General features: G+C 34.2%; 1 protein-coding gene across 5 annotated transcripts in view; it reads left to right on the top strand.

The window, feature by feature from the left end:
* The window catches only part of LOC111605706 (potassium channel subfamily T member 2), a 148,810-nt gene that overhangs the window by 71,744 nt on the left and 56,995 nt on the right, over positions 1-20,071 (top strand). The window lies entirely within an intron of this gene.

Below are 20,071 nucleotides of genomic sequence, written 5' to 3'. Positions count from 1 at the left end.
AATTTTTGTGGAGCTAAGAACTCATTGTAATGTATTGGAAATATTTTGGGATATAGAAATAACATCTTGTTGTTCTACATAAGCAAAATAATTATTTATTATTTATTTCTAATTTTCTCTATTTTTTTTTAAATATTTCTTCATCATTTTTACATAGTAATAAAAAAAATAAACAAATAAAAATATATTAATGATAATAAAAATTACATCTTAAATTTTGTAATAGTTTTCCTATGGCCAAATTTGGCAAAATTTCAAATTCGCAGTTTTTAAAAAGTAAATTATATTAAAAGTTAACAAATTTTTATGTTTTACTTGGCTTATTAATAGTTTTTAGACAAACTGCTAGTCTCTTGCTGGAATCACAATGCTCAATACTTTTTCTCTATGTTCCTCTACCTGGAAATTTCTAACCAATTTTCATATATACAAAAAAAGTTTTTGCTTTAACTATATTTTTTAAATTGCATACTAAATTCCTAATTATTTAAATTATATTATAATGTTTAAATTGGTTTGCTGAATTCATAGAAAAATGCTTCCGCTCTGCTCTCGATTCACAAATGAAAACAGCTGAACATTGAGTCAACCAGTTTATTGATTAATGAATTAACTTTCTATTATATCTACTTGCTTTGCAAAGTTTCTCAGAAACTTATTGCCATTAACTAACTAATAAGTCCATTCGTCTCGCAATAATATTTATTTTGTTTAAAATTTATTTACATAAAAAAACTGAGGAAAAACTTTTAAACTAGTGCTAAATTTAAGCCTGAGTTGCTCTTTGATTTCTTTGACAAATTTATTTTAAACTCTTTAAAGCAAACTTTGCAACTGCAAATAATCATTTAAATGAAACAGACGTATCTTTTGTGCCTATGAAGAAGCGAGTTGCTGTTTGGAAAAAAAGGAAAAATGAAGAAGAAGCAACAGCAACTCTCATGCATTGCTTCATTCGCTGCTTTCTGCGTCCTGCATATATTATGTAGATCTGCTTCCTCTTCTGCTGCTTTTTTCTGTATCTTTAAGATGAGCCGTGGCAACGTTTGCATGCATAATTTAAGCTCATAATTTTTTTACCAGCATAAATTGAATTATTTTTAACGAATAAGTGTGTGTGTATGTGTGTGCATGGGAGTGTGTTGCTCTTTGCCGCTTCGCTCTCATCTCATATTCAGCTGGTAATTATTCTAGCATAAATTTTCGAAAATTAATTGTGTCATATTCTTGAGAAACTGTTGACACTGAGTGCCTGCCCTTTTTCTTTGGTCCACCCTAGAGCTTACTAGGCCCGTTTGCTGTTTTGCCAGTGTCAACATGTTACTGAGCGTATTTAAGCCACGATTTTCATCTGCAGCTGCTGCTGCTGGCTGAAATTCTAATAATGTATGTTCATGCTAATAAATAAAGCGGCTTAGAGAAGGGTCTGAGGCCTGATGCGAACGCTGCGTAATTCACTAATTAAAACGATTAATTGGCATTAAAATATGTCGCCTGTCTACCAGCAACAGTGTGTGTGCTCGTGTGTTTATATGAATTTAGCTGAGCTTAAATATGCTTGCAATATTTATTAAATGACTTGTTGCTCTAGGTAATAGAAGACATATAGGAATTAATGGCTCTGTTAGACTCTTGCCTTTTTGTGTCGACATTAGCTGGGATCTTAGGCTGGCTTATTTCTGTTTAAGCAATCTTATTTAAAGCTAAAGATTAAGTCAGCGAAGAGCTAAAGCTAGGTAGGTGACTTTTTACTAAGGGGCTTAGGAGCTGGAGCGACTTGAAGTTGGTTTTTGTAGCTTATTCAATGATTCAAATCTAACTTTTGTGGCTGCTTTTTATCCCATACTCGCTGAAAGCATAAAGTTGTTGTTACTGCTTAGTTAAGGTATAAGTAATGTAGAGCTATAAGTGTAGGTATAAGTAGAGGTATAACTATAGATATAAGTATAGGTATAATTATGATTAAAGGAATACATTTAAGCATAAATGTTGGTAAAAGAATATATTTAAAAATAGGTATAAAATATTTATAAAAATAGGTCTAAAAATAAGTATAAAATGTTTATCAAAATAGGTCTAAAAAAGGTATAAAAATAGGTTTAAAAATAGGTATAAAATTGGTATAAAAATAGGTATAAGTATAGGTATAAGTATAAGTTTAATTATACATAAATATAAGTATAAAGTTAGCTATAAGTATAGGTATAAATATAGCTATTTATTTAGGTATAAATATCATGTTTTAATATGCTTTGCTCAATAATTTAATTAAAGCATAATCATATCATGGATCTTATCTTTCATTGCTCAGTTGTTTCGCATCATATTTTGAGCCAATACTTGCAATAGAATTTTACTTATTCAAAATTATATTTACTTAAGGAGATTCATGTTGATAAATTTTATTGATATATAAACATATAAGCTGACAGATGTATACAAATTATAAATATGGTTTTATTCAGAAATTATTATATGTACCTAATTATTATTCCATTCTTATATAATAAATATATAAAATGAATTATTTCAAATGAATGAGTTAAGAATTTTATTGATTTTGTCTATCTGCGCCACAGTTACATCGAAACGAATTTCCACGTAACCGAAAGTGTCATTTGCAGAGATTTTGCCATGCATTGCTTCTAATTGAGTTAGACTCTCGTATTACATTGCACGAGAAAAGTTTTTTTATTTGCTTTCCGGCTAAATTGTGCTCCACTTGTGTAACTCGAAGTGACAGCTGCCAGCAAATGGAGATAAAGAAAAAAGTTAATAGAGATAATAATAAAAATATCAAAATACAAAAAAGAACATGTGAATGCTTTTTAAGTGACAATTAATTGGCGTGCAGTAAACAAAAAAAAAAATAAATAAAATAAAAGAAGAAGTGATAAAAAATAAAGCTGTAGCTGCTGTGAGGCGAGCGCAAAATTAATATTAATTGTATTCCATTTCACATTTGCTGCTGCTGCTGCCGCCGACACAATTAGGGCTCAGTCCATTTTGGCCAAGACGCAGCAGAAGAAGGCCAACTGCGTGAGCTGTCGAGCTGCTAATAAATTCAATTTATTACAAACGATATGCGGCTGACATTTCAGACTCCAGAGATTCAATTTGCTTGCCATATTTTGCCATATATAAATTTATTCTTTTTCCTCACACAACTTTGATTGAATTTATGCATGCCTGAGCCACACACATACACACACAAATATTTTCATTAACTCTTTATTTTTGTGCATATTTTATGTATATATTTTTTTATAATATTTTGATTTGCCTGAAGTCGCAGCAAATGCCAAGTTTCTAGACTTGCATAAATTGTTGACAACGCGTCTTAGGTCCATCTACTTTCTGCATTTCAATCATTGAAAAATAATTATTTACATAAATTAAGTGAATTTACTTTGGGCAGCTTTATGAACTTAAAACGAAGTTAAAAGGGTTTGGTTTATTTCCTTTTTTTTTTGCACATTAAGTGAAATAAAATTAAGCTTTGGGTTTTGACAGCATTTTGCTTTTATTTTATTTGCTCAGCTGTTTAAGGTTTTTGTGTAAAAGCTAAAATAAAGTGACAAAGGATTTTTGTACTTTATTAAGAAGTCTGGGTCAGCTCAGTTTCATTTCGTTTTTTACTTTTAACTGGAAAACAAGTTGAGTTGCTTGATTATTATTCTTGGAATTGTTTACTACACTAACTGAAAGGGTCAAAGCATCGGCAGTTCTGAATCCTTTACTGTATAGTTCAGGCCGTTCGAAATTTAGTTCTCTTTTTTTAGTACTTGCATATGAGCAGGAGTTCCTATAAAAGATAATATTATAAGGCATAAGACTCTAATTACTCTTTAAAAATTGGTATTTTGTTGAAAAAGGGCTTGAAAAGAAAGTTTCATTTTTATTATACCCTGATCAAATTCTAAATGTATTTTCAGGGTATATTTGTTATGTGAAAATGTGTGTAACAAGCAAAATAAGGCGAGGCAGACGACCACAAAGTATATATTTTCTTGCTGAATGAGCTGAGTTGATCCATGTTCTGTCTGTTAGTCTCTGTATCTCTGTGAAAAAAAAGAGCTTCTTCCTTTTTGCTCAACATCTCATCCCATTTTTATCTGCTATGTGCAGGGTATCTGCTAGTCGAGCAGTTTCGACTTACGTCACTTACGTGTTTTCGAAGGGATTTCAGATACAAATTGCAGCTGAGTGTGTGGCATATAAAATGCTGGCTTTCATTTTCGCTTGGTCATAAATTTGTAAATATTTCATAAACTGTCTCTATCTATCGCTCTCAGTCTGGGCTGGTTAACGCGGCGTATGCGTAATGCACAATTTGCCTGCTGATGTGTGGCAAATGCGTTTAAGCTGCCAGGCGATGGCCAAATCAGCCATAAAATCCTGGCCTGCAGGCGACATCATGCACTTGGCTTTTTGTCGAAAAATTGTGCACACACACATACACACACCTTGGCACCCTTGTGGCATTGGCTTAGCTGAGTCATGAGTGTGCTGCAGGGACACGCGCTCAAGTGCAGCAGCGCAGCTTCAACTTTTGCCGCTTAAGTGTGTGCATAGGTGAGCCTCTGCGTGGGTGTGTGTATGTCTGTGTGTTTAATTTATGTAAGTACTTGCATACAAACACTCGCTGAGCGCTTTTGACTTGCCTGACATTCCCGCTGGAACCTAATTGCCACGCCATGCATCCGCCTCAACTATCATTGAGTTTTCCTTTCTCTTACTTTACTTTTTTTTGGTTAAGCTTTTGCCATTCCAATGAATCAATGAAAAGCGCTGCATAACTTTATTATGTCATGGCTCTGTGCACATTGGCAATGCGTGGCCGCAGCAGATAGCTCGGCTCCCTACCAAAAAATGTGGCGCACGTATTTGGCAGCGTGCGTAACGATTTTGCGATTTGCAGTTCGCTTTTTACCATTTTACCGCTATATCGTTTTCGTTTTTTTACTTTTTTTTTCTTGTTGTAAGATTGTCGCAATGGCTGCTGCCCCAGAGCCATTCACTTCCCTCTTTGAATGCACACACACTGCATTTTTATGCGCGCATTGGTTTGCTTTTGCTTCAGCTGCGCTGCTGCTTGTTTGCTAATCGGGCCAGCGCTCTCGCCCACCTTTGTCCCTTCGCACAATGGCTACGGCCGCAGCTGCTGCTTCTTTCACTTGTTCGTTGATATTCCAATGGTGTTTCAATTTCCGGTCTACGCACAAAGAAAAAACGCAAGCAAGCTTTGATTCGATTTGTTTTGCGCTGGAAAGTATGCTACGTATGCTTCTTTGGCTCCTGCGACGTGCCTCTCTGCGTGCGTGTGTTTGGCTCTGATATTTGATATGCCTTTTTGACCCGACCCTCTTCCTCTCCAGCTCTTAAGTATTTAAATTCATAATACCCTCGCTCTGATGCCGTTGCCTTGCTTATTGATGCCTTGTAAGGTTCAAGTGTATCCAAATGTCAAATCCGTTTTGCCCTGAATTCTGAATTCTGCAATTTTCGCAGAAAATAATATAATTTTTAAACGAATCTCAGTTTTTTGTTCTATAGTATTTAGTTACCAGCCATTAGGCTAACTAATTGGTATATCAGTGTAGATTTTTCTCTGCTTCCGGCTAAAGGTGAACGGTTTTCATTTACTTTTCGGATGAATGAAACTAAGTGAAGTGAAGCAAGCAAGGTATTGCTTATAAATTGACTAAATTTAGTTATTGAACAGGTTAGTTGGGCTCATTATTGAAATAAATTTTGCTAGGGAAATAAATAAAAAATAAAAAAATAGTAGTTCTGCTTTACATCAAACATTAACTATTTCCTAAACTTCCTCTATATTTTTCATGAAGAACTAACGTTTGTAAATATGCCTTTCTCAAGTTCTAAACTGCCTACGTTCTTAAGTCTTAAAACTAGTCTCATATTGTATTTATCACTTAATTGTGGAGTTTAGCGCTCAGTCGTACGACTATTTTTTTGAACAAAGATAAATATATATAATATATAAATATATAATATATTTAATAAATAAATATATAATATATAAATGTAATACAATATCTATATACATTTTTTTATACAAAAGTTTCTTTAACTACATTTATTTTTATGATTATTTCAAAGGGCTTAAATGTGTTACATTAAATTTAATTACGCATATATTATATATTTTATTTTTTTGCCCTAAGTCATAGCAGCAAATTATTCCACTGCATTAATACATATTTTTGCATAAGGCTTAAACATGAATTTCAATTATAATTAGCTAGAAATTTTGGCCAATTTAATGCGCCAGCTCAGCGAGTTCTTTTGTGCATTTTGAAGTGCTGTAAAAATATTTAAAGTTTCATAATGCATTAAAATTTGCAATTTTAAAAATTTAAATAAAATAAATTCTGTGCGCAGCTCGCAGCTCGCAATGAAAAATGAAAAAGGTTTGCTTTATCTTTATTCCGTATCTTTATAGCTCTCTGAAGAGCACTAAATTTATTTGCACTGTTTACTAAGTGAACTTTCGTTTTAATATCATCGCGATGCAGTAGTAAATGGGCAAGTTTTTAATATAATTGATATATGCATTGTAAGTCATTCGTTCACGCCCATTTGGAGGCAGCTTGGGATATATTATAGACAGTGTGTTATTTATGCGATTTGCTCATGTGAAGCTTCCTGCCATGGCTTATATATTTTTATTTAATATAATGGAATTTACTATCTAGCTGTGTGCCCGCACTCTCTCTCTCTCTCTCTCTCTCTCTCTCTTACTGCGTTCCTCTTCAGTCGTTCTCTCTAGTGTTAATTATTTGTCGTCTCTCTCTTTCTTCTTCATAATATATTTCGCTATGTCCTTGCATTCTCTCTCTTTGTCTGTTGCTTTCCTTTTGTTTCTCTCGCTTTTTCTTTCTTTCTGAGAATTGGTCTTCCTTCTGTCTCTCTCTCTCTCTCTCTGTTTATCTATCTTTAGCGTATTTTATGTCTCTCTCTCTCTGACTATATAGGCCTCTCACATTCTTTCAATTTTATGCTCTGCATTCTCCATTCATTTTGTATCTTTCATTCTCCGTTTTTCCCTCTTATTTTTCTCACTCTCTCGTGCCTCTCTCTTTCTGCTTTTTTATCTATCTCTTTCTCTATTCCACTCTCTCTTCTTAACTCTCTATCATTCTGTATCCCTCTATCTAACTTTGTATTTTACTTACATTCTCTGTGTTTCGCTTTCTTCTTCATTTTCTCTCTTTCATTCTGTACTTTACTCAGTCTCTACTTCTCTCTTTGTCGCCGCCTCTCATAAACTCACTCCCTTGCCCCCTCTTCTCTCTGTATATCTTCCTTAATAACTGCCTAATTGCATTAGATTTTGATAGTTGCTAACAAAAAGTATATTAATGGACACTGAAAGAGAAGGTCCACGAACAAAGGTTAGAGTGTTATACAAGGGATAAATTAGATCACATTCGGTCGATGTGGTTTTGAGCATTTTTATACTTGGTGTAGTTAGTTTTATGTATTTTAGTGCACTGTACGCATTTGCTGCGATTCGTTTAACTTAATGCAAAGTGGAGATTCCGGCTACAAATTACACAACAGTGAAAGACCCTAAGATAAACTCATTAATCATCTGGCAAGATGCTGCTCCTGGTGCTCCGGCTGCTTTGGCTGTCCCCTTGACATTTTCAAGCGCCACACTCGAAGTTCAAGCGCACAAAATTTTGAGAAATATGCAAAGAGGAAAGAAAATAAGAATGGAAACAATAGCAGAGGCCACAGGCCAATGCGCAACACTTTGTCAGCGAGAAGTGGTTGTCGGAGAGTGTGAGCAAGCGAGCAGTCCATCAGTCAGTGGAGAGATGCAAACTTACAACTTGTGGCCCACTGGCTGGGAGAAGCAGACGCGGAGCCAAAGCCGGAGCTGGAGCCATAGCCCGAACTTGTGGCATGGTCAGAGGCTGTGCAGCGTGTGGCAGTGGCAGCAACGCGTTGCAGAATGAAAATGGCGCCACTTACTTTAATTGCTGGCCCCGTTGCAGGCCATGGCAACAAAAGCCTGCGACCGGTCTGAGGGCACACCGATGCAGGGAGCTCAGGTGCCGGAGGTGCTGGAGGGCCGCGTCGTATTGTTGCTTTGTGAAACGCTGACGCGCGGCTCATGTAATTAAAGCGTCGCTTTCAACGCAACAATGCGACTGCAACTGGCGTTAAGTTCAGCTGCTGCACCAAAATGAAAAGAATGCATTAGCGCGTCGAGTACAGAGCGTGTAGATATCCTATAAACTGCCAAGAGTTGATTTACCATTTGAGTATTCGCTGCTTCTCAGCAGCTGCTAATGGAGTGAATTTGCAGTTTTAAGTTATTCGCGTTTCAGTGTGGGCTTAAGTATTGCGGGAGAAAAATTTTGCGTTTTTGCTAAATAACAAAAATAGTGATAGTATTTATTATATATAATAAAATATATTTTTGGTGTGTTCTCTATGGTAAACATATTAGCTTTAAAATTATTTTATAAATTTAAATATAAATATATATTTAGTAATATAAAACATTGATGATTCAGAGTGGTAATCTTCTATTGGCTATTGAAAACATATATTTATTTATTTATTTATTAATTTAAATATATATTTAGTAATATAAAACATTGATGATTTAGAGTAGTAATCTTCTATTGGCTATTGAAAACATATATTTATTTATTTATTTTTATTTATTATCTCATATTATTGTTAACAAATTTGTTTATTGTCTAGTATAAGACAGATTGCAAATAAAAACAGCAATTAAAAAAAAATATAAAAAAAATTATTTATTGATATTCACTAAGCCAGTTTTGTTTTACTTTTCATAACTTTACTCTCATAATTTTCACTCAGACTGATTTGCAGCTCCCAGCTTCCGCTCCCAGCACCGCTCCCAGCTTCTGGCTGAGAAGAGCGATCTATGCTGCACTCCGAGAAGTCAGCTTTAGCGTTGTATGCTGAGCTTCTTTCAAATTCTTTCTAACTTATAGTTCAATTTGCAGAGCCGATGCTTGTTTATATATTTTATATAATCATAATTTTCAAGATCTCTGCTTACTGCTGCTATAGTCTCTATAACTAGCATTTCTCTTCTGATTTATAGATTGTTAAGCAGTCATGATCTCTTCGAATATAGCAACTCTCTGACAGCCTGATACATACTATTACCTGGCACACTTCAGCATACAGCTTCTAGCCTAGCACTTTATAATGTGACTAGGGTATAGAAAATATATTCAACAGCCTTTTGTAAAACGGGTCTCTAAAGCGTGCAACTTCTTGGCACCGAAAATGTGTCAGTAAAACCTTTTTGGCAGTTTTAGCTGCTGCTCCTGCTGCTGACCTGACATTTTACTCTCTGCAAGGGTGTTTGTGCACCTAATTGAACGCATTTAGTGAAAGGCGTCAAAATGGTTTGTGTTGTTGCTCGAATTGAATGGCAGAGCCCACATTTCATGCCATTCCACAAATGTTGTTGCCCGCCACAAAATGTTGCCCCATTCACATAATTGGCTGGTGCCCTGTGTTGACCATTTGCGAAAAACTTGGCCATTTCGCTGTGTGTGGGTGCAAAGTGGCTGTCGCAGCTGTCGACTGGAGTCTGAATGGAATGGCGTGGAGTAGCTGATAAATGTTTAAATAACTTGATATTGCACAAAAACTTTTACAGCTGTTGCAACTTTGTGCTTAACACATTTTACCATATAAATTCATTTGGAAACTTTAATTAATATTCAGCAGCGGCCTTCCTTTATATCGATTCGTAAAACTTTTGCGAAGTTGCGTTTCAACTAGCTAATAGCATATAGATTGAGTTTTCGAGTGGTACAACGTGACGCATGCGTGATATAGACAACTTGCAGCAGAAATTGGATTTTGGCTAGAGAAAAATTTGAGAAAATTCCACTAAATGTATTTTCGATGGCGGAAAATTGCAGGAAATGCTGTTAAATATGATTTTGTTGATGGGAAACGGAAGGAACTTTGTTAAATATGTTTATGTTTTTTTTAGCTTTAAATTGTGAAGTTTTGTGTATACTATTTTTGCACAAGAATATTCTCCAAAATACTAAAGACTCTAATCTTAAGACTTTTTTGTGTAATTAGAAATGAAATGTTGTGCATAGGTCCTATTATATATTAAATCATTTTTAAGCTGCTCGCAAATTTGGTTTTAAAAATCAATATAAAATGAATTAAAAAAGAATTTTGGAATATAAAATTAATTTGGATTGCATTTTATATAGATTTTATGTTTATTTTGATTGTCGACGAGACCAGGACATTTTTTGAATAAATCCTAACAGCTTTAAGCTTTTCTCAATGCTTGTAAAAAAATAAAAATAAATAAGAAAAATTTACTTTACATTCTGGATTATAATCTGGATTATTTAGATTGTCTATGTTATATAAAAATGTTTTATGATTAATTTCTGTCAGCCCCCAACCTTCTTAAAATTTGTTCACATGTTTTTCTCAACATTTTAAATCAGCTTAAAGTTGCTAATGTGAAAAGCTTATTACTATCTGTTTCATTCTGACTGTCTCCATCTCCCTCTCTTGCTGATAGCATATCTGTGCACTTTGCTAATTTAAAAGCAATGCCCTAAGCAAAACATGAATGCGTTCCGCATGTAATTTATTTCATTTTATTTTCTATTCTATTTTTGCTTTGCTCGTGTTCCAGTTTATCACAGCACAACTTATATTTTCATTCAGCTTAATGTCTTTCGTTTCTCGCTCTCCCTATATTATTTCTTGTTCCTCTTTCACGCAACTGACATTTTCGAGTCCTTGGTAGACATTCAATACAATTTAATGCCCATCTTTATTTATTTGTGCTTGCTCTCGACGAACTGCGCTTAACTTTTCAACATCTTCGAAGTGGCGATAAGCGCGTTTATTTTTTAATTTGTTTTATCTTTTTTTGCACTCACATATGACAGCTTCGCTGCCTTTGATCAAGGTTTATTTTTCGCCTCGCTCTAAATCAATTAGCCATGCTTCACTGACCACACTTGAAAATTGCTGAAACATTTCGAATTGACAAAATTCTTGCGGTTCATTAGCAGTTTATTATCCACGCGGCGTATGAGTAATTTTTGTATTTCCTGCATGCGCAGCTAAAACTTTAACAATTGTTAGAGGTATGTGTGTGTGTATTGGAAATTGTTTTGTGAAAATATTGCAACCATTTTCTTAGCTATGATAAGCACTGAGCACCGCAACAAATCATTGTCTGTCGAAAATCGAAAAATAAATTGAACTGATTCTTTAGCTATCTTTCGCCTCGTCTCAGTCTCTCTGCTCTCTCCCCTTTGCTTCCTCTGCGGTTGCTGACTTGTCCCCTGTGGCTTTTTGACCACATCCGCAGCTCCTGTAATGTGTCTGCGTGTTGTTTTTCGTGTTGCTTCTTCAAAAATGGCATTCAACTTTTTTGTGCTTGAAACCAAAACCAAATGCCAAAATGTTAGACATTCGCTCGGTCAGTCAGTCAGGCAGTCAGTCAGTCATGCTGTTGTTCGTTTGCTAACTGTGCTTGTTGTCACACACACACACAGACGCATACACAGTTTGACATACATTAGTTTTTGTTGCTACTGCTGCTGGTTTAAGTGGAGAATGTGTAAGGCATGCGATGCGCATGCATGGCTTAAGCGCAACTTCTACAACTAAATTCTTGGAAATTGAAAATATTTTAGATTTTTCTTACAAAATACTAAAGTGAGTTAATTTATCTATCCATTTGACTAACTTAACTGAGCATAGAAAATAGACTTCAAAATGTATATAAATAATGCCAAACTTTTCTGAATATTCTGTAAAAAATTAAGAAATATATTTTTAAAAATAATTTGTAGTGTTTTTATTTAGTTAAATAAAATTAAAAACGAAATAAATATAAAATTAGCACATAAAAAATTTAAAATAACAAAAATGTATATAAATAATATAGTATATAATAAAATACATAGGAGAAAACATTAAATAAAAATTATGATAAAACTGAAAAAGTCAAAATGGAAAATATTTGAAATTAATTGAATTAAAAAAAAAAAAATGTAAATAAAAAATTATTATAACAAAAAATCCATTAAATATTAATTCAAAAATAAGCTTTACTTCTTTGAGCTAGCTATAAATAAATTAAGGTCATATTAATATTTTGTAAAAATAATTTTTTTTAATTAATTAGTTATTTTAAGTTATTTAAATTGCTACTCTAATTTTTAACTGAATTTAATGTAGTTTTTTATACAGGGTATATTTCGGCTGTTGCAGTTTTTTATGAAATTAGTTTTCTTTCTTTTTTATATATATGTTTGGCTTCTCTTTTTATAAATATAAAGTTCAAATGCAGCTGGCGTGCGACAGGAAGTTAATATATATATAAATATATAGAAATACATATATATATTTTATATATATATTTTTTTTCATATATACTCATATGTCATGTGTGTAAAAACAGCTGTTGAAGTTGCTTGTGTGTGTTGCATGTCGAGTTCATAAATTCAATTTCGTAAATGGATACAGAGCAAGCGCTTGTCGCATTTTGTCACATGCAACGTGCAGCGTGCTGCAGCCGCAGCAACTGCGTCAGAGGTAGCCAAAGCCAAGTTTTAAACTCTTGCAGCCGCGCCACGGCCTGCCTGTGGCGGCTGGCTTGTCATGTCAACTGTATACACATATATATATACTAGATATATATAATAAGTTTTGCCGCTTTGACTGCTGTCATTCAGAGAGCTAAAAGTTTTGGCCAGCTGCAGCGTTCGGTTTCCACAGCTTCCGCTTTTGTTCGTTCGCCTTTTGCCCTTGTTCCAAAAGAACTGACAGCAAGTGGCCCGTGCGGTCGGTCACACGGCGCGTATGAGCAATATAGTCAGTATGTTTCGCTTATTGATTTCTTTCTCGTTTTTTTTTTGTTGTCTCCTGTTGTCTGTTACCTGAACAATAGGTATATTTAGATCAGGCAGCTGCACAAAATTCATTATTAATTAATCCGATATTGTTCGGATTGTTGACCGTGTTGTTTTTTATCCCTGTTCGAGTGTTTGGCAAGTTGTTTTGTGTTTGTCACCAATTGGGCGTTCTTTGTTTATTTGTTTTCATTTTATTAATTATATAAATGCACTCGAGCTTATTTTTAGACCTTTAACTGACAGCTTGATTGCCAGAATGTGGATAGAAAATATAGATAAACACTCACATAGAACTGAAAATAAAGCGAACTAATTGCTAAAAACTACATATATAAAAAGTTTTTGTTCACATGTTTGTGCAAAGTGAAATTTCTTAAGAGTTTTAGCGTCCTATCTCATAATTCATAAGAGTAAAAAATAATTTATTGATTTATCTTTTGGCAGTTAGCAAAACTTAGGAGTGTAGGAATTTGTAGGATTTGCTTAGCGCCAAATGAGCTTTCACACTTTATAGTCTACTAATAATACTACAAATAAATTATAATAATAATACTGATTTCACTTATAATACCTAAATGAATTCTACTATTATAAATTTGGGCAACATTTAATATATTATTCTGGAAATGATTTAAGCTTAAAATTTAGATTTTAATAAATTCTGCTCGTAAATCCTTTTGGTTATTGCTCGCTTTTGTCAAGTTGTTTAATTCAATTATTTTTACGACCAACTGAAAACGCTAAACAATTGAATTAGTTCTCTTGAATGCCATTTTTCCTGGTAGCTGGCTGAAATGGCTGTCTGATTACCCAGCAGCACGCACTTCAGCACGCAGCAGCTGCAGCTGCAGCTGCAGCAGAAACATTTATTGCATTCAAAAGACGCAGCGGGCGTCAATTTGATGACACGAATGTCTCGTATTCTTATAGGAGAAATGCTTCAGTTGCATTTTTAGGGGAACGCACGCGTATTGTGCTTCATTTTTATGACGATTCTTTCATATTTTTTCATTCCTTTCATTGTCTCCTATTTTTTTGTAATAATTTCATTTGCGAAAAAAAAGTGGTGTGATTTTTGCAGTCATCGGCAGCGGTACAATTGAGTCGGATGTGAGCGGGTCTTCGGCAAATGGAATGAGACAATTTCTGATTTATTTTCAGGACCAACAAAGCAAAAAATGAATTTTGATCCGCAACAACAAAAGTCCAATTAAAAACAGCTTTAAGAAAAAAACAAGCCAATATCATATGACCAAACTGACCAAACATAAATTATATAAATGTGCTGTGTATAAAATAAATAAATAAACATATTAATAACAAATTAAAGAACCAAATCCGAACTGACCAAACATACATTACATAAATGTGCTGTGTGAAAAAATTATAAATACATAAATATTTAATTAATGTAAATAAATGTAGAAATCTGTGTACTTAACTCAACTGTGGACCAAAAAAAAACAAGAAATATTAATATCAAGAGAACTCCTATAAAAACAAATATATATAAATATAAATTTAATAATATTTTATAAAAATCTATAAAGCTATTTGCAACATCTATGTGAGAACTAAATATGAAATATAATTTGATTTAGCTTAATTATATAGATATATATATACATATGATTTATTAGCCATAAATTTTAAGTGTACATATGACCAATAAAAACTGGTACACACTTTGGTAAAAGCTTTAACTAGTATTTAAGCCGTAAACTAAGCTTCGCTCTTGGCTCGTCAAATGACCAAAAGTAAAGTGTAAATATATATAAATATTAAACGTAAAACAAACAACTGAAAGTGTAACTCTAGACTGTGCTTTAACATATTTCCAAAACAAATTAAGAAATAAAAAATAAAATAAATTTGTAATAAATCAACTTAAACTCAAAACAATTTTTAAAGCATTTAAATTAAATAAAAACGTCGTCAGGTAAAACACACAAGAATATTAATTAAAATAAATATTTGGGAGCTGCTGTTACTATATAAGTGTGTGTGTGTGCATCTGTGTTGTGTTGTTTAGTGTATATTGCGCCCACTGCCTCCTCTCTCTCTTTCTGTCTGTCTCTGTCTATCTATCTCTGCCTCTACCTTTCACTTGGCTTGCAACATGAGCAGCAACAATAATAACAACAACAATAATAATAATAACAATAATAATGATAACAGTCCTTTAACAATTACACGCAACTACAAAATAGTGAGTTGGTTTTCACAAGTAAGTTTTTCCGATTAATTTTAATGCTCGTTCACGATACCAACAGAGTAAATTGATTTAGGGTAATAAGTGTGTTGATGTTGGTCCGTTTGGCAGCAAACTTTTAATGTCTAATTATCTAGCTTCAATAGAGTTAATGGTAAAACCCCAATTGTCCAGCGAAGAAGAAGTTTATGCAGGAAATAGCTTCTACAGTTATATAATCCGTTATGGAATCACCCAATTGATTCATATAGATGTGTATAATAAGCGCCCTTTGGTGGTCATGGCAATCCACAACTAACTTTAATTTGATGAAATTTACTTGAATTCAGGCCGTGAACGAGTATTCTGCAGTCGGTTGTGCCTGACTGCGAGATGTCTTACTTTTGTTTATGTTTCTTTTGCACATATTGCACAATCCGCTGGCACAGTGTAAACTGTCACCATTTGCTCTATCAATGTGAAATCAAATTAAAATGCCAATCCTTTTGATACACACACGTACACACGCACACTCGCACACACGCTTTCATTGTTGTACTTCTTGTGCTTGTTTTTGTTGTTGCTGTGAACTGGCTTTCATTTCACATCCACATTCACATCCACATCCACATCCATGCTTCAGCTCATGCTCCTCAGCATACTCGACGTCTTCGTCATCTTTTTGTAACTCATCTCGGCTCAGTCAACAGTTGCCTTATTGTATTGGCTTACCTCTTATAAGTATATATAACACTTATATATATATATATATATGACGTTCAACTCATATTTGTGCTTATTCCCATTCTTTTCGCAGCTTGAATGTTTTTTCTGCTCTATTTTGAATTTATTTATTACGTTTTGGTTGCTTTGTGCTGGCCCTGTGAAGCGTTTGCTTCAATTGCTTTCACAATATGTGTGCTTGTGCCTCTTAATTAGCTGGCAAGTTGACTTACGCCCAAAGTTTTACAGTTTACAAACTTCACATGGAGTACTCCGTAAGCTGTCGTAGTTGAGGCTCCAAAGACTTTCTCACTTATAGCTGGCTTATGCATTATTTATGGTACCTTTAGCTGTTCTGTGAATGTTGAATTTGTTTAAATAGTTTTAACTATATAATAAATGCAAAATATTAAGTTGAGCTTACTTTTAAATACATTTAAATTAGTTAAGAAACTTACAAAGTTGAAAAAAAGTTGAATCGCAAGTAATTATAGACTGAAGTGGAGCTATGGAACAATGTAATTCAGTTGGATTACTGGCTCCAATATTTTCCGGCACAAATCTTTGGCAATTCAACACGTCGTGAAATGTCAAACTCAGCCATATTGAAATTCAAGCAGATCAAAAGCCGTAAAAAACCATAGAAAAAAAAACAAAGAAATAAATCGTGGCAACCGGCTGAGGCAAAGAGTCAGCAACGTGACTAAAAAAGCGGCTGTGCGTGTTAAATATAAATTGCAATTTTCAGCTGAAACAAAAAGCTCGAAGCGAACAGAGAACAAACAAAACTAGCAGATGCCCTGTAAACTAGAGATGATTTTGAAGGTTAAAAAAAAAATTTTGTAAAAAATTAGGGACTTAAAATAATAAAAAAATATTTGCAGGCTATAGAGAGTATATAAAAGCAGACTAACAGATATTCTGTAGACTAGAACTGATTTGGAAAATTAAAGCGTTTTTTTTTGCAATAAATAAAGAGGTTAAAATATAAAAATATATTCTTATATGCTATAGAAGAGTTTTAAAAAAATGCATGAAGTAAATATATATTAAACTGGCAGATACCCTGTAGTCTAAAGTTCATTGGAAAATTGAAACTAATTTTTTTTGTGTAATATATAAAATATTTATAGGGCGTAAATATAAACTAGCAGATACTCTGTAGACTAAAGTTGAATTGGAAAATTAAAAAATATATATACTACTAAAAATATGTATAATAATAAATAAAAAAAAGGTAGGAAGTCTAAAATAAATTTGCTGAAAATTGGGGTAAAAGTATAAATAAATATATGTATAAAAATAAAATATAAAAAAATGTTTATAGTGTATGCAAAATATATATATATTTATAATATACACTCTATTTTATTTTTTTATATTTTATCTCTAATTATACATATATAATTCCTGGACTTTTTACAGCTCAGCACACAATTGTGTTTCGATGCATGTAAATTGAATTTTTATGCACATATTTAATTTCGACTACATTCAGCATAATTTTGGACATATGAAATATTATTGATTGAAATTTATTATTAATAATTGATTTATTTAACACTTGTTCGTGTGTGCGTGGGGGTGTCCATGTGTTTGTTTGCGTGTCTCAACTAAATCAAAAGGAATCACGTCTGTTCACAGTTAAAGGCCATCAAATTGCTATTGTTAAAGCCAAAGTGTGTAGTGCTGCAGTGCGGTGTGTGTGCGTGTATGGGACAATCAATACTGGATTTTTAATGAAGAAATAAAGTGGCCATTCTCATGTTGTGCCGTGTCGTAAAAATTGTCTACATTTTTATGGCGCATCTTCATTTTTCGGTTGGGCGGCAGACATGGAATTTTTTTTTACGGCACGCCTCATCATAAGGACAATGAAATGACCTGTGTCCTGCACAGGCACACACACGCACAGCATTGGAACGTGGCCTAAACACCACTGTTGAGCTGGAAAATATGGCCTTTTGTGGCCAGCTAAGAACAGCAGGAGGCAACAGTGAAGCTCGCACAAGTGTTTATTTCGGCATTGTGCTTTATATTCGCACTCGCAATTGCTACTTGTGTGTGTGTGTGTGTGTAGTTGCGTGCGCTTGAACGCACTCAACCCGAATACATGACAAAAGCCAGCGGGTCACAATTCTTTGCTTTTGACCAAGTTTTTTGTGCCCTAATGATTATTGGGCTCCACGTTCTTTTTTTTTTTGCTGCCCATTGTTCGTTTTGGGCTCGTTGGAATGCTGAAAATGTTGCCATTGTTTGTTTTCTCTTTTTTTTTCTCGCTTCTTTCGCAATGGGCGTGAAATCGTTTAAGACATCGGCACGCAGCCCACTGCCAGGCCAAAAGCAAACCAGCTGCGTGCGCTTGATAAGCTGCGTTTAGGTTTATTTAACAGTTTCGCTAATTTTACACGTTGTACGGAAGCAAATTTGTCGGCGAATTACCACTTAACAATCGCGATCGAATTTTCAATTTTTCCGCTTTCATTCAAAATGAGCAGAGGCATGCGTGGCAGGTGACAGCAGTATATAATATATGCTCATATTCTTGATCAGGCGAGTTAGTTCATCATCTGTGCTTCAAAGCATAGAAACTTAAGTCAACAAAGTTAGTCTGCAGCTATAGAATCATGCATGAATATGTCGCTATCCCTCTTTGTTTCTCTTTATATCTCTCTTTCCTTTCTGTCTTTTACTTTTTCACTCTCTTTCTTTCTGTCAATCGTTTCGTTTCCTGTCTCTCCCTTTGTGTCTATATCACTCCCATTTCTCGCTTACTCTCTCTTTTTATCTCTCTCTCTCTCTATCTGTATATATTTGTCTCCCTCTCTCTCTCTATCGCTTTTTGTCTCTTCCACTCAATCATTTTGTCTCCCAGTATATTTTTTACTCGGTTTCTCTCTATATTTATATGTCTCCCTCTCTGCCTATATATCTCCCTGTGTCCATCTATCTTTTTCAATTTTTGTCTATATCTCCCTCTCCCTTTCTCTCTCTCTCTCTCTCCCTTTTTCTTTTTTTTCAACACTGCCTTTCTATGAGATTCTCATCTATTCAAATAATTTAGCTAGCTTAGAAATATTTGCTGCATTTACATTTGGAATATTAGATAACAGATGTTCCTCTATTTATGCCCCATTAAAACTTAATTAGTACCACTGTGCTTAGCTTAGGAATTAGTATTTAATTGTATTTGCCATCCAATTATTGCTGCATTAACGACCAATTGGTTCTTCTTCTTCTGCTGGCAATTATTACAATCGAAGTTGTAAGACGTAAGCATGTTTTGTTTTATTGGCTTGTCGTTAGTTATTCTATGGCTTTAACGACTTGATTGGATAACTCGTCGGCATTTGCCATTTGGGTCTAGAGAGTTTCATTAAAATAAGTTTTTATACTTCGCATTGTTTGTTAAGTGTTTCAAATAAAATTAGACTGCGTGAAATTTATTTCGATATTGCATGAGCCAGTTGCGATCATCTGTTATCAGCTTCATCTTCATGCCATTGGTTGGGTGGGTAATTCAGTGGTTCGGGTTCTACGCGTTCTTCTTCCGCTGGCGATTACCCTTTGGTTAACCGCAATTGTGGGTTCCTCAGTTGTCGTCGTTGCTGTAGTTGTTGTCGTTATTGTAGTTGTTGTCGTTGTTAGTTTTGGTGTTTTTGTGACCGTTGTGAAACAGTTCTGAAGACACTGGGCCTTTGTATAACCGCGAATGCACGTATAGCCCAACCGGCACATGCCATGGTATACCACCCAAACCTCTTGTAACGGTGAGCACATCGAGCGTGGAAAGATAGCTACACGTATGTTACATAGATTTACATTGATATTTCTCAGCGGCTGTGCGTTCTCTAACAGTGCAAAGCCAACCATCGCAACTAGAATCCAGGAAGAACTCATTCTAATAATATTCTAAAATGCACTGAAAGCCCTAGAGAGAGCTGCAGTCGTCGGTCGCAAAGAGCGTGAAAATGCTCTATTAAATAAGCTAATTTATTTAACTATGTTTCGTATACGAGACGACATCGATTCAATTTTATTTCTCACATTAGCTTTAGTCAAATTTAAATACAACTTTTGGGCTGTTGGATGTCCATTAAGCCTTAATTTACTTTATGTTCTTCACTTGAAATCATTTAGCTCTGGCCCCCAAAGATGTTCACCATGGAAAGCTCGGGGAAATTATAAAGCTATTAAACACTGACAGAGTTTGCCT

This window comes from Drosophila hydei, unplaced genomic scaffold (assembly GCF_003285905.1).
Source record: "Drosophila hydei strain 15085-1641.00,03,60 unplaced genomic scaffold, DhydRS2 tig00008122-arrow-pilon, whole genome shotgun sequence".
NCBI classification, from domain to species: Eukaryota; Metazoa; Arthropoda; class Insecta; order Diptera; family Drosophilidae; genus Drosophila; species Drosophila hydei.
The sequence above is the reverse complement of the archived record's forward strand: the minus strand, read 5'-3'. Positions and strand labels throughout refer to the sequence as shown.